The 27,430-nt window shown below is 44.1% G+C and overlaps 2 long non-coding RNA genes and 1 other non-coding gene across 3 annotated transcripts in view; 1 reads left to right on the top strand and 2 right to left on the bottom strand.

Moving 5' to 3' along the window:
* The window catches only part of LOC136315726 (uncharacterized), a 55,251-nt gene extending 49,551 nt beyond the window's left edge, over nucleotides 1-5,700 (top strand). The window contains exon 3 of the long non-coding RNA XR_010727554.1: nucleotides 5,450-5,700. This is a non-coding gene — a long non-coding RNA (uncharacterized lncRNA). The remainder of the gene's footprint in view (nucleotides 1-5,449) is intronic.
* Nucleotides 2,375-2,538, bottom strand: LOC136315848 (U1 spliceosomal RNA). Its single transcript, XR_010727627.1, has one exon. It is a non-coding gene; the product is annotated as a U1 spliceosomal RNA (small nuclear RNA).
* A 14,303-nt stretch (nucleotides 5,701-20,003) lies between the features above and the next one.
* LOC136315474 (uncharacterized) lies at nucleotides 20,004-21,706 on the bottom strand. Its single transcript, XR_010727512.1, has 2 exons — nucleotides 21,588-21,706; nucleotides 20,004-20,345 (listed from the first exon to the last, which is right to left on the bottom strand). It is a non-coding gene; the product is annotated as an uncharacterized lncRNA (long non-coding RNA).
* Between the last annotated feature and the right edge of the window lie 5,724 nt (nucleotides 21,707-27,430).

The raw sequence follows: 27,430 nt of genomic DNA, 5'->3' as shown, positions 1-27,430 counted from the left end.
TCCAGGTGTGATCCTCGTTTAAGCCTCCCACCACTGTGAGGAGCAGATATGCCTCTTTATTCTTAAAATGGTCTAGCCAGTATCTCTCTCTCTCTCTCTCTCTCTCTCTCTCTCACACACACACACACACACACACACACACACACACACACACACACCTTTTAAGGGCAAATGTTAAATCACAGGGACAGTATAAAATCTAAACTAAAGCTCTCAAACTGTCTATAAAGTGAATTTATCCCATTGACATGTCTGATTATCTTGGTATTTCATTGTTGTTGTCTTTAAGTGGTTTTTAGTGTCTTTAGGAAGGACATGAAATTCCCCCCAGTCTCTGGTCCGCCCTGTTATGTTACTTACCACTGCTTCACCCATCTGTAGTACCCGCCTGCCTCTGAAAGCATTTGCGTCTGAGAGCCTGTACTGAAACCAGTAAGGAGCAAGTCTACATTTTCCTAATTACAGTTGTCCCCCACCCCCATCTGCACTTTTGCTCTCCGAGGTTTCAGTTACCTGCGGTGAACCAACGTCTGAAAATTCTAAGTGGAAAATTCCAGAAGGAATCAATTCATAAGGTTTTTTTTTGTTTTTTGTTTTTTATTTTTACAGGGACAGAGAGGGTCAGAGAGAGGGATGAGAAGCATCAATCATTAGTTTTTCGTTGCGACACCTTAGTTGTTCATTGATTGCTTTCTCATATGTGCCTTGACCGGGGGGCTACAGCAGACTGAGTAACCCCTTGCTCTAGCCAGCGACTTGGGTCCAAGTTGGTGAGCTTTGCTCAAACCAGATGAGCCCATGCTCAAGCTGGCGACCTCGGGGTCTCAAACCTGGGTCCTCCACATCCCAGTCCGACACTCTATCCACCGTGCCACTGCCTAGTCAGGCCAATTCATAAGTTTTAAATTGTTAAATTGTGTTCCATTCTGCCCTGGTTGGGTAGCTCTGTTGGCTAGAGCATCGTCCCCATTTGCCAAGATCATGGGTTCAATCCCTTGTTAGGGCACATACAAGAATCAATGAATGTGGCCTGACCTGTGGTGGTGCAGTGGATAAAGCATCGACCTGGAACGTTGAGGTCACTGGTTCGAAACCCTGGGCTTGCCTGGTCAAGGCACATATGGAAGTTGATGCTTCCTGCTCCTCCCTGCTCCCCCCCCTTCTCTTTGTCTCTCCTCTCAGAAATGAATGAATGAATAAATAAATAAATGAATAAATAATCAATGAATGCATAGATAGGAGGAACAATAAATTGATCTCTCTCTCAGATACGTTCTTTGGAACAGAGGTCCACCGAGTGTACTGAAATGAAAGATCTGGTTATCTATAAATGTCTGAGGTGTATGAAGGCCATTCTGAGGAAACCTGTGCCTGTGTAAATAGTTCTGTGTCACTTTGATGTGGTGGATCTAAACCAAGCTTCTGGACCCAGTGCCACATGCCCCTGCCGCCACGGTGGGGTTCTGTGGGCCAGGGACAAGGGCCTGCGGGTGGAGGCCAAGGAGCCAAGGGAAGCAGCAGAGCCCCTGTGCGCTGCCACCTCCCTCCCTGTGAGCTGCCCCGCCAGCTCGGTCTTACAGCGCCGGTGGGCACTGCCCCCGCCTGGTGCCGCTGAGCCCGCCACCTCACGGCAGCCACCTTCGTTACTCAGTCAAACTTTATCGTAGTGTGTAGTATTGGGGAAACAGTATACATAGGTTAGGACTATCCGTGGTGTCAGGCATCCACTGGGAGTTTTGGAACACAGCTCCGTGAATAGGCGGGGACGAGTGTCTCCTCCACTATGTGAACATGTCTCCTTCTCCCCCTTCTGCTTTAAACTTTGTCTCCTGAACCTATGAGTTATAACAGGCCACTCACTTAGCTACTCCCAAAACACATGAAGTTTAATTTTTTCTCTTTTAGAGAGAGGAAGGGAGAGAGAGAGAGACAGAAACATTGATCTGTTCCTGTATGTGCCCTGACGGGGGATCAAACCCACAACCTTTGGGACAACATTCTAACCAACTGAGCTATCTGGTCAGGGCATTAAGTTTTTAAATGTTCCTTTAAAGGATCAAGGTAAATTCTTAGCAAGATTTATCCTCTCCCCCAACCTTTGAACTACTGAAGATGGGGGTTGGGGGGATTTTTATTTATTTATTTATTTATTTTAAAGTACCATTGACATTCATTATTTTATATTAGTTCCAGGTAGGTTTTATTCTTCAGGCCACATTCATAGTTATCTTTTCCCAAGTTCTTAGTATTCTCACTGATACTGCTTGGAATACTGATAATTGGATAGTAATTCCTTCAGGATTTCATTTGATAATTTTGAATTTTGTCCTATTATGCCACCAAACATTTTGAAATATTCAACAAATTATTTTTTCAGGGGAGGGCACTACGCAGTCTCCCACTATCAGAAACTATGCCGCTGAGTTCCCACATTTGGGGAGATTGCCAGGTTCAGCACACCCCGGGTGCGAAAGATAAGCCTCGCCCTGGGAAAACCACTTTCACAATCATGATATCTCTTCTGCCAGGTATAAGTATTCAACAAATTTTTTTTTGAACTACTATGAGACAGGCATATTTATATAGTAAATAAACCATCAATATATAAAACAAAGCTCCCAGCCTGACCCAGTGGTGGCACAGTGGGCAGAGCATTGACCTGGAATGCTGAGGTTCCCAGTTCAAAACCCCAAGGTCACCAGCTTGAGCACAGGCTCATTGGCTTGAGCGCAGGATCATCCACATGATCCCAAGGTCGCTGTCTTGAGCGCAAGGTCGCTGGCTTGAGCAAGGGTTCGCTGGCTCGGCTTGAGCCTCCCCGCCAACCCTGTCACATATGAGAAGCAATCAATGAACAACTAAGGTGAAACAACTAGGAGTTGATGCTTCTCATCTTTCTCCCTCTGTCTCTCCCTCCTTTCTCTCAAATAAAAAACAAAACAAACAAACAAAAAAGCCCCCAGCTCTCATGAGCCTACATTCTAGTAAAGAAACCATTTCGTTAAGTACTGTCGAGAGCCTGTCAGTGTCTGACGCTGGGGCTTTCACGTACTGTGGCTTTAACTCAGCGTCACCTGTCTTGCATGTGCATCTTTCACGTAAACAGGAGGTTTTATCTCAACTCCAGTAAAGTGAGTGCATGTTATTAAGTACCAGTTTAGTAATAAAATGTTCAAATGTAACAAATCTGTGACTAATTAGTTCAGTAGATAGGGAAGGGTATAATGACATCAAGGTCATTAACTTGAGCTGATTCTATGCACTAATTAGTTAAAACCCTTCAGGCTCACAGCCACAGACTACTTTGCTAACCTGGCCAATCCTGGAAACAAGAGAAATCAGGGAATGATACATTAGGTGTCTATTAGCACTGTTAGAAAAACAGCTGAATATCCCCACCCTGCTGATGGTATTCTAAGAGCCTTGAAGGACAGTAGTGTTATTGTGATCAAATGTGGCCCAGGGCTATCTTCACACTGGAAGCTCCAGGCTTCCTTTTGTCTCTGCCAGCCAGGAAAATCTTGAGGGTGCTCTTTTCCTTGGATGAGATTCTTGGGACGGGACTGGAGTCCTTTCATTTCTGTGCTGCTGGGGTGATATGTTCTTCAGGAGTTCCTGAATTAACTATTAATGCAGATAATTGAAGAGAATAACAAGTGTGACGGGGAGTGTTGAGAATTTAAGCTGACACATTCTGGCTTGTATCAGAAGAGTCTGGAGGACCTGGTTCCATGTGTGCTGAAAGTTCTGTGTGTGAAGGATTAAGAAAGATCTCATCCTAGTGGAAGAGAGGACCACAAGAAAGGGTTGGGAGAAAGGAGTGGTTCTAGGCACGGACCAGACTCATGTTTGAATCCTAGGGAAAGGAGTGAAAATAAAGGACATGTAAAACCCAAAAGAGTAGTTTCCATAAAAACCTCTGCGAGCCAGCCTGACTGGTGGTGGCGCAGTAGAGAGAGCGTCAACCTGGAACGCTGAGCTTGCCTGGTCAAGGCACATACGACAAGCAACAAGCAAGCAATGAACAACTAAAATGAAGCAACTATGAGTTGGTACTTCTTCCCCACCTCCATGAAATCAATAAATAAAATCAATCCTCCTTCCCTCCCTCTCTCCCTCCCTCCCTCCTTTTCTTTCTTAAATTAATTTTTAGAGAGAGAGGAAGAGGGAGAGAAAGAGAAACATCCATCTGTTGTTTCACTTATTTGTGCATTCACTGGTTGATTCTTGAATGTGTCCTCAACGGGGATCAAACCCTCAACTTTAGCATGTTGGAATGATGCTCTAACCAACTGAGCTGCCAGGCCAGGGCTGGAATTTCTACTATAGGCATAATAGACTGAGACGGCCAACGTCTGGGCCCCTAAGGGAGAGTGCACATTGGCGATGTAGCACAGATAGCAGTGGATTCAGGTATTTGACAAGGTGAGTATGTACTGGTTGGTTTCAGGATGACAGGAGATTGCACTGGAGTGAACAAGAGAGAAGAGTGCAGGAGGGGCGGTTCAGTGTAGTAGTAACGACTGTGGTTCCATGCACTTCTCACCGTCAGAGAAGGGAGTTATGGAAAGGGGAAGGTTCAGGTGAACCCTGCAGTGCTGGTGGAATTGGAAATATCAGTATGAGCACATTGCTTTATAAATGTGTGTGTGTGTGTGTGTGTGTGTGTGTGTGTGTGTGTATGAGAAAGAGAGAGAGAGGGAGGGAGGGAGAGATAGAGCCTGCTCCCTGGGAGGGACTGTAAGCAATAACACACCAGTACAAATTATAGTATATCTAGAACCTAAATTTTTCTAAATACTATTATCCACTAAAAAACTAGAGCATCTCAGAGAAGTGGCTGATTTCAGGGCTGGTGTTGAGAAAACCCAAGAAAAGCCTAGAATATCCTGTTGTATCATAAAGTTAGGAAGCTCAGAGAATTTTGAGGACATACCAAAAGGACAGTTTGAAAAGACTCCCACAATCCAAATCAGGGACAATTTGAACATCATAATAAATAGTGTCAATAACGTATTATGGCCCATTGAGTAAAATAGGAATCTGCGAGTCCATACTGATATAAATAGCCAGACAAATCATGGAGAAGAGAAAATTTTTTCTTAACGTAGAATGCCAACTAAAAAATATAGAAGTGATGATAGAATTATAAAATCACCATTCGGCAATCATCACAGTAATTGAATCATCATTGGGGGTGAAGTGAGGGGGTGAAGTTTGATGAGGAACGGGATATTTATGTAGTTGCACTGTGACTCTTCACAAGATACTTGTTAACAACAAAGGGAAAGGTAATTTATTATCTTATTTTAAGAGTGTATTTGGGCCAAACTGACAACATATTCTGGGAAGCAAGATCTCAAATACTCTCTTCAAAATAGTAATTTTAAAGTGCAGAAACCTGATAGACACACTATCTTAACCAAGTAATTAAATGTAATTTCAACAGTCATGGAACACATCAACTCCTGATACCATGAGCCGCAAAGATCACAATGTCACTTCTGTGGTATTTCTGCTAAGAATGCATAACCTGAATCTAATTATGAGGAAACACCAGTCAACCCCAGGTTGAGAAATGTTCTACAAAACACCTGGCCTGGAACTCCTCCAAAATGCCAAGGTCATGAGAGATGACGAAGTGTGAAAAATTTATTCAGGTTAATGGACACCAAAATAAAGACACTTGATGACTGAATGCAAGGTATGATCTGGAATTTTCTTTTACTATAATGGACATTATTGGGGAAATGGCAAAATTTGAATGAGGCCTGTAGATTAGGTAATATTATTGAATCAGTTGTGACATAATTTTCATAATTGTACTGTGGTTATGAAAGAGAATTGTTCTTGTTTTCAGGAAATACACACTGAAGTAGGGAGAAAGGGCATTATGTCTGCAACTTATTCTCAAAGAGAAAAATTTCAGACAAAAATTATTAATATATACAGAGAGAAAGAGAGAGAGAGAGCACAAGCATACACTGGGTATTGGCCTAGGTTGCTAGAAAAAAAGAATTGAACAAACAGCTTATTCATGACTAATATCAGAAGTTCTGAGAACACCCTATTAAAACGCTATTGTTGGGAGCCCTGTGCAAATTTATGGAGAACGTGGAGATAAGCAGCCGACATGGCAGGAAGTCTTGAATAGCAGTGAGTCATTCCTTACATTTGAGAATACTCTTCTAACTCTAAGTCAGTTCAGCCTGTCCCAACTTCAATTCCACAAACTCCTTTACCAAAATCTTTTTTTAAAAAATTCAGTGAGAAGAGGGGAAGCAGAGATAGACTCACGCATGCACCCCACCCAGGATCCACCCGGCAAGCCCACTAGGGGCACTGTTTTCCCCATCTGGGGCATTGCTCCAACCAAGCTCTTCTTAGCACCTTAGGTGGAGGCCATGGAGTCATTCTCAGCGCCCGGGCCAACTTGCTCTAATCGAGCCATGGCTGCGAGAGGGGAAGAGAGAGAGAGAGAGAGAGAGAGAGAGAGAGAAGTAAGAGGGAGAGGGATGGAGAAGCAAGAGGGAGAGGGATGGAGAAGCAGCTGTTTCTTCTCCTGTGTGTCCTGACTGGGCCTCAAACCCAGGACATCCACACACCAGGCCAACACTCTAGCACTGAGCCAACCAGCCAGGGCCAACTTTTTGTTTAACTTCACATTGAACCATTGTGGTCACATATTCCACCCAACTCTCCTACTTGAACCACAGAATAATCTATTTTCTGATGAACATATTTAATCCAAATATATTTCAAACACTTATCAAATATAGGGATAAAAGTCAAAGCTGATTAAAAAGCAGCATGGATCACAGACTGAAGTACCACCACCCTCTCTTTGCTCTGTTACTTCTATATCCCTGTGGGCAGGAAGCAGCCATATTGAAATACAATTTTTACTTGTTTCTTTAAAAAAAGAAAAAACAAATAGATGGTTTATTTTAAGAATGTACAGGAACTTATACTCTAAACGTCCAAAGATACATATTCTAAGGACTCTTATCACCTCAGAACCCCGCTACAGCTCCTCTTTAATCTTTTTAAACATCCTGTTACAGAAATTCCAGCTGCATCTGTAGCAGGAAGCATAAGAAGATAATAATTGATCAAACATCAAAAGCATTTGGGTGGTTCTTACTTTAGACCTTTAGCCTTCTCTCCCCTAACTTCATGTTCTTAGTTTTTTTTCCAACCACATTAATGCATTTTCTGTTTGTTTGTTTGTTTGTTCTGTTTCTTTCCCCCTGAGTGATTATTATGAATTTTTGCCAGTCTGTAATTTTTCCCAGGAAGAGACCACGAGTGTTCAGAAAGCAGACAAACAGCACCTGAAGAGACGATGCAAGGTGAACTCTTTCAGGCCCACCCCTCTCTTTGATTTCTTTCTCCATATGGAGTGGGCTTAAGTGGTGGAATTGCTCGTCCTCAATTTTGTATGAGGGACGGGTCCTCTACCGGACCTATGCTAGGAGTTTTCTATTAATTTTCCTGCAACGAATTTAGAAATATCCTTCCCACTCAGTATTATAGTAAGAACCACATCAGTTGTCTTATGAGGACTGTGAATCTAGTATATGTGTACCTCCAGCAATTGCTTCTTGATCATAAAGTGTTAGAGTTAGAAAGAGTTTTGGAAGATATAATATTTAGCTTGACCTCTCTTCCAGCGCAGGCAGTTCTCCTGAGAAATGGTCGCCAGCCAAGACCGTGTTCTTTGTTACAGCAAGGAGGTCCCCGTGGTGTGGGCAGCCCGTCTCCGTGCTGGACAGCTCTCACGGTCACGCTCTAGGCTTGCTTCTTTGAGCCTCCCGGAGCATGGCTGTGCCTCTTCTGTATCACACCCCTTCACGCATTTGGTGGCTGCTGTGTCTCAGCTAAGCCATCACCAAGTCTTGTAATGATTTTTCAGATCACAGTGAATAAATAAGTGTACAAACATTCAAAAGTTAACCATAGTTAACTCTGGAAGGTAAGATTGGGATTATGTTATTATTTTCTTGCTTATATGTAAATTCTAATTTTTACAACACATACATACTTTAGCGACAATGACAATGTTCATTCTTTTAATCGAGTTTATTCTAAATGCCAGTCCTGGCATGCATATATAGTTTTCCTACAATAAGCCTAAGAGAGAAGAAGCAGGATTATCTCCCTGGCACAGATGAAGAATAAAGGGCATAGAAGGATTAGGCGGTTTGCCAAGGGCACACAGCTAAGCAAGTAGCTGAAAGGAAATTGGAAGCCAGTTTGTCTGATTCTTAACCACCCTCTTATAACAGGAAAAGCAATTTATGTATTTCTGTTTTGTTTTTAGTGCGGTATCCTGAAATTGATGTAGTACGCTAGATTTGCTCTGAACAGCAGAAAGCACAGTGCAGTTGTTATGCCCTTTGATTTGGAACAGTACAATATAACAGTGTCCCTGGGACTGTGTTTGATTGTTCACCTGTGATAGGAGATTACTGATTCACAAAGCTGTCAGGAAACCCCTTGGTTCTTTCTCATTTTATCTTTCTTTTCCTCCTTGGCTCACTCCCTGTTTTCCCCTCTCTGTTACTCCATCAGCTCTTACACCTCCAGCAATCATTTTATCATTCTAGCTGTTAACATTTTCCCCCATACTCATATGATTATATATAGGCAGATAACAAACACATGCATATTCAATATAGATTTTTTTTTGTCATTTACAAAATGACTTCATTTTTTGCCTCTTTTAATTAAATCACAGTCTTTTTTTTTTTTAAATGTCCTAATATTTTTTAACTTATTTTATTATTTTATTTATTCATTCATAGAAAGGAGAGAGAGGGAGAGGAGATAGAGACAGAGAGAGAGAAGCGGGGAGGAGCTAGAAGCATCAACTCCCATATGTGCCGTGACCAGACAAGCCCAGGGTTTCGAACCGGCGACCTCAGCATTTCCAGGTTGACGCTTTATCCACTGCGCCACCACAGGTCAGGCTTGCCTCTTTTAATTAAAACAATTTTCATAAAATCCCTCTAAATCAACTGGTAGTGTCCTAACTGAATAGCTCAGTTGGTTCGTCCTGATACACAAAGGTTTGTTGGTTCGATCCCCGGTAAGGGCACACACAGGAACAGATCAATGTTTCTCTCTCTCTTCTTCTCTCTCTAAAATTGATAAATAAAATTTACACATATAAACTGGTAGAGTACAAATGTATTCCTCTTAATGGGTGTCCCAAAATGTGGAGGTACTAACTTTTGCAGTCATTCCCATATCAATTGGCTTGCATAGTATTTACAATTCGTGTGTGTTGCCTCTTAAAGTGCTGCTCTAATAAATATCCTCATGCATATGTTTCAGGATGCTTTTGCTTCAATCATTTTATTGAAACTAGTGGTTTTGTTTCAATATAATACATTGCCAGAACTGAGATTGCTGGGCCAAAGCGTATACATATTTTAAAAATAATAGCTGTTGCCAGATTGCTTTCCATTTTATATATCGGTAGCAGCACATGAACACACCCTTTACCCCACATCCCTGAAGCAGTAGGTACTGCATAATTTAGTACCTATTCTACTTAAATCCTCGTGAAACAAGCACTCAAAGGAAACAACTTAGATATAATAAAGATTATTTACTGCAAATCAACAGCAATTCTAATCCTAACTGGCAAAATAGTAGTCAAACTTTAATTCACAATCAGAAACTACATATTGAGCTTTTTCATTAAATATATCTTCCAAGTTCTTTTTTTACTCTTAACTTTAAAATTTGATGTATGACACACATGTAAACGTGTGCCCGAGTCGTAAGTGCACAGGTCAGTGAGTAGCTGCAGAATAAACACACCCTTATCACTACCTCCCAGGTCAAGAAGCAGACATTGCCAGCACCTCAGAAGCCTCCTCCTGCCCCCGCCCAGCCACAGGCCCCTTTTCCTTCCTCCAGAGAACCACAGAATAGTTTCGCCTGGTTTTGAAGTACTCCAAATAGAATCGTACAGTGTGTACTCTTCTTTATGTGAGTCTGGTTTATTTCCCTCAATGTTATCTTTTTGAAGTTCTCCCCATCGCACGTGCAGTAGTGCACTCATTTTTATTGCCACACAGTAGTTCATCTTATGGCTAATATAATAACACAAGTAATTATCCATTCTATTTTAATAGGTATCCAGGTCCCTTTGAATCTGAAACCTGTGATCCAATATATTAGGCTCCAATACTCCCAGCTTTGTGTCATCAGGAACGTGGATGCTCACACCATTTCTTTCTATACAAATCATTGACTTTTACCCATTTGGCCGGACTGGACAGATCTGCGTCAACCAACCGGAGATCTCCCCGCTGGTTAACCTTAATCCACAAATAAATATTAGTTGGGCACGTTGTTCAAGTAGCTAAACCTCTAGCTATCTGTATAGCTATCTGTAGTGTCATTAAACATACATTTCCACACTTGATCCAATTCAATTTAACAAATATTTATGGAAGGTCTACCATGTTCCAGGTACAGCCTGGGGATAGAGCAGTGAACAAAACAGCAGACCCACACCCATATCTGGAATTTACATTCTAGTTGATAAGGCACATGTAAACAAAAAACTTAGATATTTTTATTTAAATGCATAAGGAAAATAAAAAGGGCAGCACTATAGGGAGTAATGAGGAGGGAGGCAGACAGCTTTTGCAAGAATGAACCACGTGAGCCTGGCAGTGTAGCAAAAAGGGGAAGATCAAGTGCAGAGGCCCTGAGAAGATGAACTTCAAGAAACAGGTAAGCTGCCTGGCCAGGCAGTGGTGCAGTGGATAGAGCATGGACTGGGATGCGGAGGACCCAGGTTCGAAACCCCAAGGTCACTGGCTTGAGCATGGGGTCGCTGGTTTGAGCATGGGATCAGAAACACGACCCCATGGTTGCTAGTTTGAGTCTGAAGATTGCTGGCTTGAGCCCAAGGTTGCTGGCTTGAGTGTGGGATCACAGACATGACCCCATGGTCACTGGCTTGAGCCCAATGTCACTGGCTTGAGCAAGGGGTCACTTGCTCTGCTGTAGCCCCCCCCTCCATCAAGGCACATATGAGAAAGCAATCAATGAACAACTAAGGTGCTGCAACGAAGACTTGATGCTTCTCATCTTTCTCCCTTCCTGTCTGTCCCTATCTGTCCCTCTCTCTCTGTAGGTAGGTAGGTAGGAAGGAAGGAAGGAAGGAAGGAAGGAAGGAAGGAAGGAAGGAAGGAAGGAAGGAAGGAAGGAAGGAGAAAGACTAGTAAACCTAGAGCAAATAGTGAACAGAAGCAAGTGGAAGAAAGGTAGACTGGAGCCAGATCACGTAGGGTCTTGAAGTCCTAAAATTCTAAATGAGATGGAGGAGATGCATCACCCAGATCTTTCTTTGAGGAAGGGACTTAATTGAAGGCCCTGCCTTGAAGAGTGTGCTTAGCGGATAGCCTTGAGCTGACAGCTCGTTCAGGCTCTGCCTTGCTGCCTGAGGACACACTCTTCCTGGTGCAGATCACATCTGTGCCTGAGTGTGTGTGTGTGTGTGTGTGTGGGGGCTGTACAAAGGCTCTACCTTTGCCGTCTGGTGTGGCAATGCTGACGGGCAGTACTCGTTTCAGAGCTCTCTGATAGGTCAGTCACAGATATTCAACCCTAATCACCATTTTGGATCCCAAACTCTATCTCCACATCTGTGGAGAACACAACCTGTGACAAATGGGAAGCTTTTGAAGGGTTTTAAGCAAAGAATTCCAGTGAAATGATGTTATCTTTAGGTCACTCCAGCAGCTGTGCAGAGAATGGACTGTAGCAGTAAGAGGGAGGGAACAGTGGCCCTGGGGGGCGCTGGCTGTGTGCTGATCTTGGGAGGAGCCGTAAGTAGGGGAAAGTGTGTGGATCTGGGGCAGAAGTTGGCTGTGGAACTAAGTGTAGTTCATCCCAAGTGCTCCGATCAGTTGTCTCCCTGAAACAAGTTTAGTGTGACTTTGTGCCTGTGCAGTAATCACTGCCCTGTCCAGTGACCACTTTCGCTCCAGAAAAGGAAACAGCATAGTTAGTGCCTGTGTGACATAACCCCAGTTACCTGGACAGTGTCATTTGCACTCTGCCTCCCGTTTGCTGTCCCGGCCACCTCAGCCTTTGCCCCTTCCTCTCACTTGCTAAGCGGATCGCTGCCCCCTGCCTTTCGCTTGGGATTTCCAGATTGTCTGTCACCCTGCCCCCGCTTTGCTTCCCTAAATGCTGCTTCTTCACAGAGAGTTTCTCCTGCACGACCCCCTCCCACGGTGAGGCTAGGTCCTCTAATTAGGCATTCACAGAAAACCCTGTGTTTTCTTACATAGCACTTAGCACACATTGTGATTATGCTGTAATTTTTGTTGTTGTTTGTCTTCCTCACTCGAGTCCCATAAAGGGCAGGAATGGGCCTGTTTTGATTTCTGCTTCATGCCTAGTGCTTTGCAGAGTAACTGGAACTCAACACGTGCACAATAAATATTTGCTGATTAATCCATGCCAAAATCTTCCAGGAATCATAGAAGATTTTCAGACCATAGGTTTTGGTTTTTGTTTTTAGCGAGAGAGAGAAACACAGACAGATAAGACAGGAAGGGAGAGAGATGAGAACCATCAACTCAGTTATGACACCTTAGTCGTTCATTGATTGCTTTTTTTATTTTTATTTTTATTTTTGTATTTTTCCGAAGTTGGAAACAGGGAGGCAGTCAGACAGACTCCCGCATGCGCCCGACCAGGATCCACCCAGCACGCTCACCAGGGGGTGATGCTCTGCCCATCCGGGGCGTCGCTCTGTTGCAACCAGAGCCATTCTAGTGCCTGAGGCAGAGGCCACAGAGCCATCCTTAGTGCCCGGGCCATCTTTGCTCCAATGGAGCCTTGGCTGCGGGAGGGGAAGAGAGAGAGGAAGGAGAGGGGGAGGAGTGGAGAAGCAGATGGGCGTCTCTCCTGTGTGTCCTGGCCGGGAATTGAACCCAGGACTCCTGCACACTAGGCTGATGCTCTACCACTGAGCCAACTGGCCAGGGCCTGATTGCTTTTTTCATACGTGCTTTGACCAGGGGTCTCCAGCCAAGCCACCAACCTTGGACTCAAGCTAGTGACTTTGGGCTTCAAGCCAGTGACCTTTGGGCTCAAGCCAGTGATCTTGAGGTTTCAAACTGGGTTCTCAGTCTCCAAGGCCCACACTCTATCCACTGCACACCCACCTCATTAGGTTCAGACCATAGTTTTTAAGGTCTCTCTCTTTTTTTTTTTTTTTTTTTTTTTTACCATATGAAAAACATTTTGGGAGGTAAAATTTGGTTATTATATGGATAAAAAATGATTTTTGTTTCTTTGGGTAAAATTTTAAAGTAGTTTTGAATATATTGAGAAAAAAATAATTCTGCTCTATTCTCTATTCTTACTCTCTAGATAGGCAACTACTTTAAGCAGGTTTGATTAATCCTTTATCTTGAAAAGAAGTCCTTTTCCACACTAGAAAATCAGTCCATTTCACCTACACTTTTCCCATGGTCAGTAACTTGTCTATTTCCATTTGTGGTTTCTGTTCACATCGACAGTTTCCTTTACGATCTTTCAGTACTCAGGGCTAGAAGTCTTGATTGGTTCAGAGTGGCAGAACAGCTCATTATCTCACTCCTCTGGCATGTTGAAAATTTCTTACCTGTGTTTGTTCTTCCTCTTCCAGCATGAAAATTATCTTTTTTCTTTCTTTTTTTTTTAAATTTTATTTATTCATTTTAGAGAGGAGAGAGAGATGGAGAGAGAAAGAGAGAGAAGAGAGAGACAGGGGGGAGGAGCTGGAAGCATCAACTCCCATATATGCCTTGACCAGGCAAGCCCAGGGTTTCGAACCGGCAACCTCAGCATTCCCAGGTCGACACTTTATCCACTGTGCCACCACAGGTCAGGCCTTTTTTCTTTTTCTTTTTCTTTTTTTAAGATTTTATTTATTCATTATAGAGAGGAGAGAGAGAGAGAGAGAAGGGGGGAGGAGCAGAAAGCATCAATTCCCATATGTGCCTTGACCAGGCAAACCCAGGGTTTTGAACCGGCAACCCCAGCATTTCCAGATTGACACTTTATCCACTGTGCCACCACAGGTCAGGCCTTTTTTCTTTTTTCTTGGGATGTAACCATCAAAATCACCTTAAAAAAAAATAAAAAGAGTATCTTCCTTGGTTAAGAAGATGGAAAGAAAAGTGGACCCTACATGGTTCACCAGCAGACATGCTGCTCCTTTCTGGAAGCAGTGGCTGCCGTCCCTAAGGGGTGACCAGACTTCAGAGCCACGGTAAGGAGGGAGGGCAGCAGTGAGAGCAAATAGATGGAGGCAAGAACAAGCAAGGCATAGACTTGTCTAGTCAGAGAGGGGTAGTGAATTCCTTTCAACAATTTCATCTCATAACTGGTTTGTCGTTCCGTATTCACATCAGATAGTCATTTACCAAGCACCACAGGCAGACCTATTTTTTATAAAGTTTGGAGTTCATGCTACCCAACTCCATCTTAAGAGCCTCTTCTGCTCTGGCATTGCTACCTTTAGAAAGTCTGTGTGGTATCACATATGCATATTAAAATACATAATCAGCCTGACCTTTGGTGGCACAGTGGATAGAGCGTCACCCTGGAATGCTGAGGTTGCTGGTTCGAAATCCCAGGCTTGCCCGGTCAACACACATATGAGAAGTAACTACTATAAGTTGATGCTTCCTGCTCCTCCCCATCTTTCTCTCTCTCTTCCCTCTCTCTAAAATCAATAAATAAAATCTTTAAAAGTATATATATATGATCACATCCCAAAGCAAATATAAACTTTTGCTGTAAAATTTTGACAGAATTTTATAATTTTTCTCTTGAAAACATTGAATAATGTTTAATTTATGCTTGGTTATCATTTTTCAAAAGTGATACAATCTTGTGAATATATATAGAATAAAATAAAACCTAATCTTCAAATACCTTTCAAATATAATAAAACTTGAATATTAATTTCATAATTAATAAACTTTACATGTTACATGTGTAGACATTAAATTAAAATTTTTATTAATCAGCCTGACCTGTGGTGGCGCAGTGGATAAAGCGTCAACCTGGAAATACTGAGGTCGCCGGTTCGAAACCCTGGGCTTACCTGGTCAAGGCACATATGGGAGTTGATGCTTCCTGCTCCTCCCCCCTTCTCTCTCTCTCTCTTCTTTCTAAAATGAATTAAAAAAAAAATTTATTAATCAAAAGAATGATTGTGCACAAGCACTTTTGTTTTAAATGATTATATTTTTCAAATTAAATACATTTAGATGGTAAAGTCAATTCAGAAAAGTAAAACCCTTTTTCTACCCACTATTCCCATTTTCTAGGGTCTAGAAGCAACCAGTGCTTCTAGACAGTGTTTTGTGTGTCCTGCCAGAAAATTCGCATACATATCTCAGCATGATATATAGCTATAAAAATACACAAATGGGCGCTCTTCCTCCCAGGAGCACACCCATGCTTTCTTCCCTCTCAGGCGTGCATTTCCTAGACTCTAAGGGTCCCCATGAGACTTGCAACCGGAGGAGCAGTGGGCAGTAGTAGCTTGTCCTGGACTGACCTCCTGCACTGTCTCCAAGGCCCCCTTTTCTCAGACCTCCCAGTGAGCCAGAGCAGCCCCCCAGGCTCTCCTGCTGCTTCTTCTGTCCTAAGCCCATCCTTATTTTATTATTTTTTTTAGAGAGACAGAGAGTCAGAGAGAGGGATAGATAGGGACAGACAGGAACAGAGAGAGATGAGAAGCATCAATCACATTGCAACAGCTTAGTTGTTCATTGATTGCTTTCTCATATGTGCCTTGACCGCGGGCCTTCAGCAGACCGAGTAACCCCTCGCTCGAGCCAGTGACCTTGGGTCCAAGCTGGTGAGCCTTGCTCAAGCCAGATGAGCCCGCGCTCAAGATGGTGACCTCGGGGTCTCGAACCTGGGTCCTTCCGCACCCCAGTCCGGCGCTCTATCCACTGCACCACCGCCTGGTGAGGCTAAGTGCAGTTTTATTTATTTATTTATTTATTTTTTATTTTAGCCCATCCTTATTTCACTGTCCCCAGCTTTAATAAATGTACTCTAAAAACACACACACACACACAAAATAATAATAATAAAAAATAAAACACACACACAAATAGTACTGCATAATGATTATTTTATGCATCATGCTATTCACTTTGTAGTCACTATGGGTTTTTTCATACTTACAGATTTATCTCATTGTTGTCGAATGTTGCATACCATATTCCAAGATGAACTATATAAATATATACTTATCTTTGTATTAATAACTAAAATTTTTTTTCTTTTCCAAGTGAGAGGGGGGGAGATAGAGAGACAGACTCCCACAGGGGCCCCACTGTTATCCACCCAGCAACCCCCATCTTGGGCCAATGCTCTGCCCATCAAGTGTTAAGCTCACAACTGAGCCATTTATTTAGCACCTGAGGTGGAGGCTCCAGGGAGCCGTCCTCAGCACCTGGGGCCAATGCACTCAAATCAATCAAGTCATTGCTACTGGGGGGGAAGAGAGACAGAGAGACAGAGAGAGAAAGTAAGGGGAAGGGAGAGGGGTGGAGAAGAAGATGGGCGCTTCTACTGTTTGCCCTGACCGGGAATTGAACCTGGGACTTCCACATGCTGGGCCGATGCTCTACCCCTGAGCCAACCAGCCAGGGCCTGAATTAATATTGAAGGTAACTTTTTCTGCCTTTTATTTAGAACTGCATTAATTATTACTATACTGTTCATGTAATTAATCTTTTTTAATTTCAAAAAAACAAAACAAAACACAGAACCATCCCTTAGGGTGTGGTTTGTAGTAACAAATGCAATAAGGGACTCTGGGGGTCACTAAGGACTAAGAAGGGGCATTTGAATCTACCGATTCAGGGGTAGATAATGGCGCCTAATTACATTTCAGTAGAGACCAAAACCAAGCTAAGAGGTGAAGAGAACTGCCGGGGCAGATCATCTGTTAGAGTTTGCCAAACACAGGTTGGAACAGGACGGAGTCTTGAAAGAGCAGTGAAGTTGGGCCAAGCCTTAGTCCTGGTTGGAAAGGCACAGACAAAGCAGGTGTAAGCTCTGCCCCCGTGGCTATATCAACTGTAACCCTAAAGAAGACTGGAGAAACAGCGGGGAGCTGGGAGCGTCCCAAGGGAGCCTCTCCACCGTTTCCACTTCTTTCAAAAGGGAGCAAAGGGCACGAATCTTCATAAAGTAAGCTCTTGAGAGGTCAGAAATTGGGCATTGGGAAGGAGAAAAGGCCACTCAATTGTAAATCCCTGAGTTTCACCCATTAGCAAACCCTGCTTGTGTCTAGCTGTCTCTTCCGGAAAACGTGGAGCCATGGGGAAAATGGGTTACACTTAAAATCCTGAAATAAGATTTGCCAATGAGAGTCCCTTAGAGCTTCCCCAGAAGGTGTTTGTTGTGAGGAAGAGAGAGAGTGGAGAGAACAAAATCACCTGAAAAAAAACTCATGATTAGATTGGTAGACAGAAATGCCTTTACAGTATGGATTATCCTCACTGGAAGCATTTCCTGCTAGGCCCAAGGGGAGGGTGGTGCCAGACCAGAGCAGCTATCTTTCAGACAAAGCTTTGCATCCCTCCCCTCTTCTCACATCATACCATGTGAAGGGCCTTCCAATCAGAACTAAGACCTCACTGTTTAGGTTGACTCAAGGTCTTCTGGATGCTTTGTGGGGGGTTAGGCCAGCTGCCAGCAGTCAGGGGAGTGAGAGGAAGTGACTTTGCTTGTTATATCTTTTGTATGTTTTGAATGTTGTATAATGAACATGTATCATTTTATTCAAAAAATAAGTTATTTTACTTATTTAAAAAATTTTATTCATTGATTTAAATTTTTAAAAAATTTATTTATTGGCTTTAGAGAGAGAGATAAAAGGAGAGAGAGAAACATTGATTTGTTGTTCCACTTAGTTGTGTATCCATTGGTTGCTTCTTGTATGTACCCTGACCAGGGATGGGACCTGCAACCTTGGTGTGTTGGGACAACCCTCCAACCAACTGAGCTACCCAGCCAAAGCCATTAATTGATTGATTGAGAGAGAGAAGAAGGGGAAGAGAGATTGATTTCCACCCATCCATGCCGCTATTGGTTGATTCCTGCATGTGTCTTGACCAGGGATCGAACCCACAACCTTGGCATATTGAGACAATGCTCCAATCAACTGAGCTATGTGGCCAGGGCCTAAGTTGCCATTTTAAAGACTTGCTTAGGCCAAGAAGAGAAATTTCAGATTTTGTTCTCTAGTCAGCATAGCCCCCTAGATTTACTTCATTTCAGACCCTATTTGTTGCTTTGATTTGTAATTTCATAGTGTGAAGCTTTAGTTTAGGGGTCTCTTCCTACAAACCATACCCCCAAGCTAAATGAACTAATCTGGTCTGGATAAGTCAATTTATGTATGTTATCTCTTTTTCTTCCACTGCACTTTTGTTTCCCATCAGCAAACAAAATATCTTGTTGTGCACACAGTATCACCTCAACCTTGAGATCTGAATCACAGACAGGTGCCAGCTCTGCAGTTTAGGACCTGTGTGACCTTGGAGATCTTGTACAATGTTCTGGAAGGTGCGGGGGTATTCAAGAGGACCGGATAGATGGTGCCGGCAGATGGTCTGACTGTGGGTGGTGGGCGCACAATGCAGTATGCTGATGACATGTCATAGTATTGTGCGCCTGAAACCTGTGTAAGCTTACTAACCAATGTCACCTCGATGCATTTAATTAAAAAACACCCTGGGATTCAGTCTTCCCGTGTGGGGCTGTGGAGGGTGTGCTCACTAGGGCAAGAATCAAAGGGTAAGGGTGCAACTTCTGGTTCTGCCACTTCGTTGCTGTGGGTCCTGGACATGGGGGCCTGTGAGCTTCAGTTCCTATAGAACGGGGACGATCTCACTCTCGGAAAAGTGGGAAAGTGAGACGACAGCTGGGTGACGTGTCCAGGGCACAGCCTTGGTGTCTTTTCTTTCCTCTTCACCTTCTTTCCGTGTTTGTTTTGTTTCCCTTTAACTTTGTAGAACCTGCCTGGTGTTGCGATCGCCTGCCTCTCGGAGTGCTTCATAAACTGGAGAGCAGGACTTGTGGCTGGGTTGGCACCAGGCAGACAGGCCCCGGGCTGTGGATTTCTCTGACCTCTCCAAATGGTGCTTGCATTCCACAGGACGGCTCTGTTTTTCCAGATGGCGATTAGGTCAGCTTTTCCGGGAGCGCGCCCGCCCGCAGCACGCTGAGAGCCGGGACTTCCCTCCAGAAGCCCTCCCTGTCACTACCACAGGGGGCTCAGCATCAGGAGTCACCTGGCTGCTGGCTTACTCCCTCAGGCCAGAGAAGCTGCTCAGGCTTTTAAAGCACATTATTAAAACCCAGTTCACACACGGAAGCCGGACGCTGAGCTGATGGTATGATGATGTTAATAATGCTAATACTAACACATCGTCACCTGCTCTCACTGTGTCCTGTGATCCGGGAGAAGTCAGAATGCAATCAGCCCAGTACTTAACTTGATTATCAAAGAGCTTATTGCATGTCTATCTCCTCTGAAGGTTTACTTCACAGGCACAATGAGGTGTAAATTAAAGTTCTCAACTAGACGCACCAGGAGAAGGGAGAAGAAAAGACAGTTAATCTAAAAGCTAGTAATTTAGACATTTTCACTAGTTTAGAAATGAGCCAGAGGTACAAGAAGAGTTCATTGAGATACTTAGCTTGGCCACTCAGTGGATTTGTAGCCCATATATATATATATATATATATATATTGATTTTGAGAGAGAGAGAGAGAGGGGATGGAACAGAGAAAGAGAGAGATAGAAACATCAATCTGTTGTTTCACTTATTCATTCATTCATTCACTAGCTGACTCCTGTATATATCCTGATCAGGGATCAAACCTGCAACCTTGGCATATTGGGATGATACTCCAACCAACTGAGCTACTCGGCCAGGGCCATTTATTGATTTATTTTAGAGAGAGAGAGTAACATTTTTTTTTATGTGGCAGAGACAGAGAGAGTCAGAGATAGGGACAGACAGACAGGAAGGGAGAGAGATGAGAAACATCAATTCTTCGTTGCGGCACTTGAATTGTTCATTGATTGCTTTCTCATATGTGCCTTGACCGAGGGGCTACAGCAGACCAAGTGACCCCTTGCTCGAGCCAGTGACCTTGGGCTCAAGCTGGTAAGCCTTGCTCAAACCACATGAGCCCGTGCTCAAGCTGGTGACCTTGGGGTCTTGAACCTGGATCTTCCACATCCCAGTCCACCGCTTTATCCATTGTGCCACCACCTGGTCAGGCGAGAGAGAGTAACATTGATTTGTTGTTCCACCCGTCCACACACCCATTGGTTAATTCCTGCATGTTCCCCAACCAGGGATTGAACCCACAGCCTTGACATATTGGGACAATACTAGTCTAACCCATATTTAGCACTTCTTAGCTCCAACTTTCCTGGACCAGATGCTTACAAATTGAAATTCTTTGGGGTTGGCCCTACCCTCTTCTGCAGACAAGAGGGAAGAGATGAAGCAATTAGCATATGCCAGGCACTGTGTGAGGGATTCTATGTGCATGAAGGTATACATTAACCCCTAACACAGGACTGCTCTGTTCATTTGACTAGTGGTCTTCAAATGGGGGGCAGGGGGGCACTCAAGCCAGCAGTACCATCACAAGAAAACAAAGTAATCGATAGACAAAGGAGAATGTGTATATAAATTATATTTATAAATATAATTACTATAAATAACTTATACATAGATAAATTATGTATGTGTGGTGCATAATTTAAATTTTACATTGGGGTGTAAGCTTTTTAAAAGAGAATTGAGACATCATCCTAGACACTGGAAATGAGATAATCACAGTTAATCTTCCAAGCAGCCATTTTACCTGGGGGTAATTTAGAGTCCATAATATGTCTAAATCAAGTTTCATGTATAAATTACAGGTGAGCATTTTCTCGATCCTTTCTCCCTCCCTCCCTCCCTGCACCCTCACTCCCTGCTCTCCTCCAGTTGAAAGAACTGCACAAGTAATTCCATGAGTCATCCTGGTTGTGAAAGAGTCGGCAGACTCAGAACCCAGTCCTGGGCCACTCTCCACCCCGCCCTCCTCCCAGCCCCGACTCCTCACCTTACTCTCACCCACCAAGTCCTCTCCCCAGAATTAACCACAGTTGTTGTCATTTTAATGTGTACTCTGCCAGTTTCAAATTCAAGTTTCATTCCTACTAGCCTTACGTTGTTGCTTTAGGAAAAGAAGGACTGGAAAGAGTGAAAGGAGGGTCGGATTCAGTCCGCACGTTAGTCAGGGCACTGTTCAAAGCCAGGGGCGGGGCTGCGAGGGGAACTGCACGAGGTTTGTGGTTTGCACCCGTGCGCCGCAGGCCACCTCCACCTCTCCGCAGCCGCCGGCCACTGCTGCTGGTCTATCCTGGCTCTGCCCGCCTGCCTGAGACAGCCAAACGCGGGAACCTGACGGATCCGCTAGCATTATCCACTTCTTTATTTTTACTCTTTATTACTCACCAGTGCCCCCTGTCCCCGGCGATGGCTGGGAATAGGAGTCCCTCTTTATACACAGTAGCAAGGACATACTTTCTCACCCCCTTCCTTTTGAAGGGAGAGTGTCAAGGACATGTTCAGGCCTGGTCAGAGAATGTTACATCAGAGATACTGCTGCTATATTTACCCCCACTTGCCTTTCAAGCAGAGCAATTTATATGACGAGAAAGAGCAGTGACAGACTGTCCAGGGTATCTCCAGGGAGAAGAAAAACATAGACTTTGAAAGCTGCGTATGATTTTACATTGCAGTGAATTTCTCTGAGGCTCATTTCCTTTTCCTCTCTTCATTTTTAAAAATTCTCTCTTAGAAGAGAGTTTAAGAGATGCATTATTTCATCCCAGGCTGGAAACCTGCACTTGTTATTCAGGGCTTAACCCACCCGGGCTGTCACCCTAGCCTTGACATGACAGACACTAAACAGGACAATGACAGGCAAAGTCGCCACTGATTTGCTTTTGTCTGGACGTTTCTATATTGGCCTCTGCTGCATGCCCACCCCCAACTCCCTCTGGACCAATTATTTTTCTTTTCCAGGCCTCAGTTTCCTGCTCAGTAAAATAAGAAGACTCAATTCTGCTTTTCAGGAGGGATACTGGTAGGAGAAGAAACAGGATAAAGGTCTCAAGGGGGAAGGAAGGGTTATTCAGCTCTGGTTCAATTCAACAGTCACTTTCTTTTCTTTCTTTTCTTAAATTTAAGTGAAAGGAGGGGAGCTAGAGAGACAGACTCCAGCATACCCCCAATCCCAACAGGATCCACTCGGCAATCCCCATCTGGGGCTGATGCTCTGCCCAAGTGGGCCCTTGCTTGCAACTGAGCTATTTTTAGCACCTAAGGCAGAGGCTTCACAGAGCCATCCTCTGTGCCCTGAGCCAATGCACTCAAACCAATCAAGCCATGGCTATAGGAAGGGAAGAGAGAGAGAGAGAGAGAGAGAGAGAGAGAGAGAGGAGGGAGGAGAAGCAGATGGTTGCTTCTCCTGTGTCCCCTGACCGGGAACCAAACCCAGGACATCCACACACTGGGTCAACGCTCTACCTCTGAGCCAACCAGCCAGGGCCAACAGTTGCTTTCTGAGTACATTTTAAGTGCTGGTCGAGGGTACGTCCAGAGTCAGACATTGTTCCTACCCTTAAGAATTTAACTATCTGATAACTGGTTTGAAAAATATTTTTTTTTACAAAGAACTTTAGCCCCCAGGCAGCAGATGATAAGCGCAAATTTCAGATGAAAGAATGTTGCCTGACCCGGTGGTGGTGGTGCAGTGGATAGAGTGTCGGACTGGGATGTAGAGGACCCAGGTTCGAGACCCCGAGGTCGCCAGCTTGAGCACAGGCTCATCTGGTTTGAGCAAGGCTCACCAGCTTGGACCCAAGGTCGCTGGCTCGAGCAGGGGGGTCACTCGGTCGGTCAAGGCACATATGAGAAATCAATCAAAGAACAACTACGGAGCCGCAATGAAGAATTGATGTTTCTCATCTCTCTCCCTCCCTTCCTGTCTGTCCCTATCTGTCCTTCTCTTTCTGACTCTCTCTGTGTCTGCCACAAAAGAAAAAAAAAATTAAAAAAAGGAAAAAGAATGTTGAAGGAATTAGAAGATTAGGGGAAGTTCTAAAGGGAGGAGCTGCAAGTGACATGGGAGGGAAGAGAGGTCAATCCCGATCGAGAATAGAGAATAAAAGGAAGGTGTCCAGGGGCCAAGCAAGCTCAGGGTGAGTCCAGAGGACAGTGAGTACAGCAATCTGGCACACGTCAGAGAGGCACGGGCGATCGGGTGGTTCACACTGGAGAGGCCGTGAAGTCTTTTGATTCCGTAGGCATCGTCAACGTGCAGTTGAGCGGCCTGAGTAAGCTGTGCTCTAGGGCAGGTTCTGTGGCGTGGTGGAGGTGGAGGGCGCGGGCTGGAGTGAGGGGACGGCACAAAGGCTTCCTTGATAAGCCACCCACAGTGACTCTGCAAGTACCCGTAAAGAGAGAACTTCCCTTCCAGCCCTTCCACAGTCAATATTTATACTCACTCACATCTGATTTGGGTGGGTCTTTCCCAAGCGTCATTCCGGGTTCCCCGTTCTAGGGTGAGCTCCCTGAGAACAGGACCTTGACCTCACCTTCTTCCTCTGTGTCAGCAGCCCAGATGCCCTCTCAGCCATGCCCAGCCCAAGCCATAACGCAGGGCACAGAGATGGGCACACGCCCTCCAGAACCAGCCTACACTTTCCCTCTGCTTTTGTTTCAGGCATTTTCAACATTGTCCAAAACACCCATGATTTCTGAGGGTGAAAAGGGAAATGATGGGCAGGCAGATGGGGAGGGAGGGAGATGTGCCTGTGTCACAGTGAACTGCCCACTTTGGGGTATGGTCCTTGAAAGAATTTTAAGACAACACTGACTGAACAGTTATGGTGTCGCACATCTTGCACTTCAAATACATCATCTCCTTGCATCCAGTGAGCAACCCTATGAGGTAGTGACTGCTATTTCATAGATGAGAAAAACTGATGCACAAAGTTCAATAATTTGGCCAATAAGTCTGTTGGGCAGATAAAATATGTTATGCTCACTTTGTTAAAGATGGCATCACCTAGGCGATATTAATGTGTGTTGGGGGCAGGCTGTGGGCAGGCAGGATCCTTATGGCCTGAGGCTTGGTTTTAGGACTAAGCCTTTCCTGCCCTTTTAGATGTGGGGTGGTGAAATTCCATCATGCCTCAGATAAATGACTTTGTATTAGAGACTTCCCTATTTTGTATATTGGATTAAAGGTTTTGAATCTACATTATAAAATGGGGGCAGACTGGGAGCTTGCTCTCTCTTGGTTCTTGAGATTAGCATTAGAGGAGAGAGCAGAGAGAACAGAAAGAGGCCACATGGAAGAGGCCAGAAGAAGCAGCCAAGTGGTGGAGTGTTGAAGAAGAAGCCAGTTTGTGCAGAGTTTGTGCAGAGAGAAGGAGATGGGGAACAGAGGTGAATAAGTCTGGTAAGCTAGAAACCTTTGATTCTAGGAAACTCAGATAAGTCAGTGGCTTTGTGAGCACTGAATGTGAGTGAGTTTTGGAGCCCAGTGTGTGTTTTTACATGCCTGCCGGGTGCAAGCTAGGATTAAAGATGATGGCCCACCAGTTCTTGGCTCCATTGTTTCATTACCGTCTGTCCGAATCTAATGCGAACCTGCATGGGCCAGGCGGCTGTGATGGTGGCCGTGTGTACTGGCTTTACGAAGTCATAACAAGGTACAGGCTCAGGATTTGAATCAGCCCTTCAATCCAAGTTTCTCCTCCAACACTGTAGCACAGTTTCCTGAAGGAGTTGCTCCTTCAGATTAACACTTGATTGCTGGTGATTTTTTTTTTCTTCCACTCCCCCACCCCCCTAATCGCTGGTGATTAAATCCAAAATCCTAACCTTCCATTGCTAAGTTAACTTTCAGGGGTGGAGCTTCATGTTTCAGAAGACTTTGGCTTGACAGACAAATATAATTTATTAATTAATTCCATTTCCCATAAGACAGCCAGGCTGACTGCACTGAGTTGATGGAACTCCAGACAAAAACAAAGGGATTCAAGTAGCCTAAAAAAGACAGCATTTTGTGCAGCTTCTTTGAAATGGAAATAAACCGCTCTTAGTCCTTCTTGGAGCCATGGTGGTGGGGGGTAGCAGACGTCTTGGACCAGGGTTGGAAGGCCCTGCTCCAACCTCGTAGGTTAGAATGCTTGAGTGGCATTTTAGAGCAGTCTGTGTGCTAGTCCAGGGAGCTGAGTTACAGAGGCCCCTGAGGGAATGGGGGGGGGGGGGGAGAGGGAAGGAGACACAGGAAAAGAGCCATTCTGGGGTGTTCTTCTGTGCTGAGGCTGATGCTGTAGCTTTTAGCTAAGTAACTGAATTAGAGCCTGTTTTTGTTCCGTTGTGAAGGCAGTGTGGGAGGAGGAACCTTGAACAGAGTCAAATCAGTATGAATTGAAAAAAAAAAGTATTTTAATCTCATTGTTTCAATTTACATGAATAGAAGGTATAAGAGCTTATTATTATTTATAATCAAAGGGGATCATGAGCTTTATTTGAGAATCACTGATCAGTAGAGTTAGAAGTGCCTCCCGTTCCCCACCCACTGCAGACAGGGTAATTGTGTACAGAACTGAGTCAGCAGCCCCGAGGCTGTGTGACTCCCAGGTGTGTGACTGCTGTTCTTGCTGGGGGCAGGGGTGGACGTGGCCAGAGAGGAAGCTGAAGGCTGGCCTGGCCCCTTCCTGGAAGAGTCTAGTAGTGGCTTTGAGTCACAGCTCTTCTAGATTTCCCCTCCGGAAATGACGTCGGCCTGGAACTTGTTTTCTCTTGCATCTTTCTGAAAGAGTTTTTAAAAAGCATGCACTTACTTATACTTTTAAAGTTGACATCTAACATTTTGCATCATAAGCTTAGAGAGTTCTAAGAGTTGTAAAATACAATTATTGGGCTGCTGTAAATATTAATATAATAAAACTATGAAAACAGTCTTTTAAATGAATTTAAAGGATGCATATAAATATCAGTAATTTGATATAACCTCATTGATTTAGCTAATTCGTGAATGAACTCTAATTGGAAGTTATATATATTGTATATATATATATATGTATGTGTATATATATACATATATATATATATATTAAGATTTTATTGGTTGAGCCTGACCAGGCAGTGGTGCAGTGGATAGAGTGTTGGACTGGGATGCAGAGGACACAGGTTCGAGACCCCGAGGTCGCCAGCTTGAGCGCGGGCTCATCAGTTTGAGCAAAAGCTCACCAGCTTGAGCCCAAGGTCACTGGCTCGAGCAAGGGGTTACTCAGTCTGCTGAAGGCCCCGCCATCAAGGCACATATAAGAAAGCAATCAATGAACAACTAAGGTGTCGCAACGAAAAACTGATGATTGATGCTTCTCATCTCTCTCTGTTCCTGTCTGTCTGTCGCTATCTATCCCTCTCTCTGACTCACTCTCTGTCTCTGTAAAAAAAAAAAAAAAAAGATTTTATTGGTTGATTTTACAGAGAAGAGAGAAAGGCAAGAGGGAGGGAGGAGCGGGAAGCATCAACTCACAGATGCTTCTCAGTCTCGAACTGGCAACCTCAGCGTTCCAGACAGTGACTGAAAGCATTTCATTGTTCCACTGTTATGCAAACTTTTCAACAACAAAAATATATAAATTGAAATTTCTTAAAAATTTTTTCCAGTGACAGAAAGCCGCAGTTGTTTAAAAAGTATTACTAGTAGTTGTATTTATCAAAACAACAGTTGTTACAAATTTTTATAATTAATAAGCATTGTTTTACTTCTTAAGTGAAAATATATTGGACGCTTGTCTCCTAAGGAGTGGAAAGCAAGGAGAAGGTGAGGTGTGTATGGGTCCCTGATTACAATAATTGTGGACTTGTCCCTTTGCTGTCCCAGTGGGTCCTACACTGTAGGACAACGTATCCTTTAGCAGGATTAGAAAGGAGGAAAAGGAGTGAGAGGTTACACTTTTTTTTTCCTTTGGTAAAGTGGCAAGAGGGCAACTGAGAAAAGAGATGGGAAAAGGAATTGAGGTTGAGGATGCGCTGTGGGCCCAGCTGTTTTAGGGGAGAACACGGGTGGAGGCTCTGGAAGTGATCCGCACATCTGCGAGGGGAAGAATCCGGTCACGGTCACAGTAACCAAGCAGTGAGCTTCGCCCCTCACCCCATCGGACTTACACAGCCTCCACTCCGTCACGGTCCTCCTGGGTCATTCTAGAGTCCCTGGAGGTGGCTTTCTTATGCTCGCAAACTTGTCTTCTTGGCCCATGTATGGT

Source organism: Saccopteryx bilineata, chromosome 11 (genome assembly GCF_036850765.1).
Source record: "Saccopteryx bilineata isolate mSacBil1 chromosome 11, mSacBil1_pri_phased_curated, whole genome shotgun sequence".
Lineage (NCBI taxonomy): Eukaryota > Metazoa > Chordata > Mammalia > Chiroptera > Emballonuridae > Saccopteryx > Saccopteryx bilineata.
This window is presented reverse-complemented; position numbering and strand designations above follow the sequence as displayed.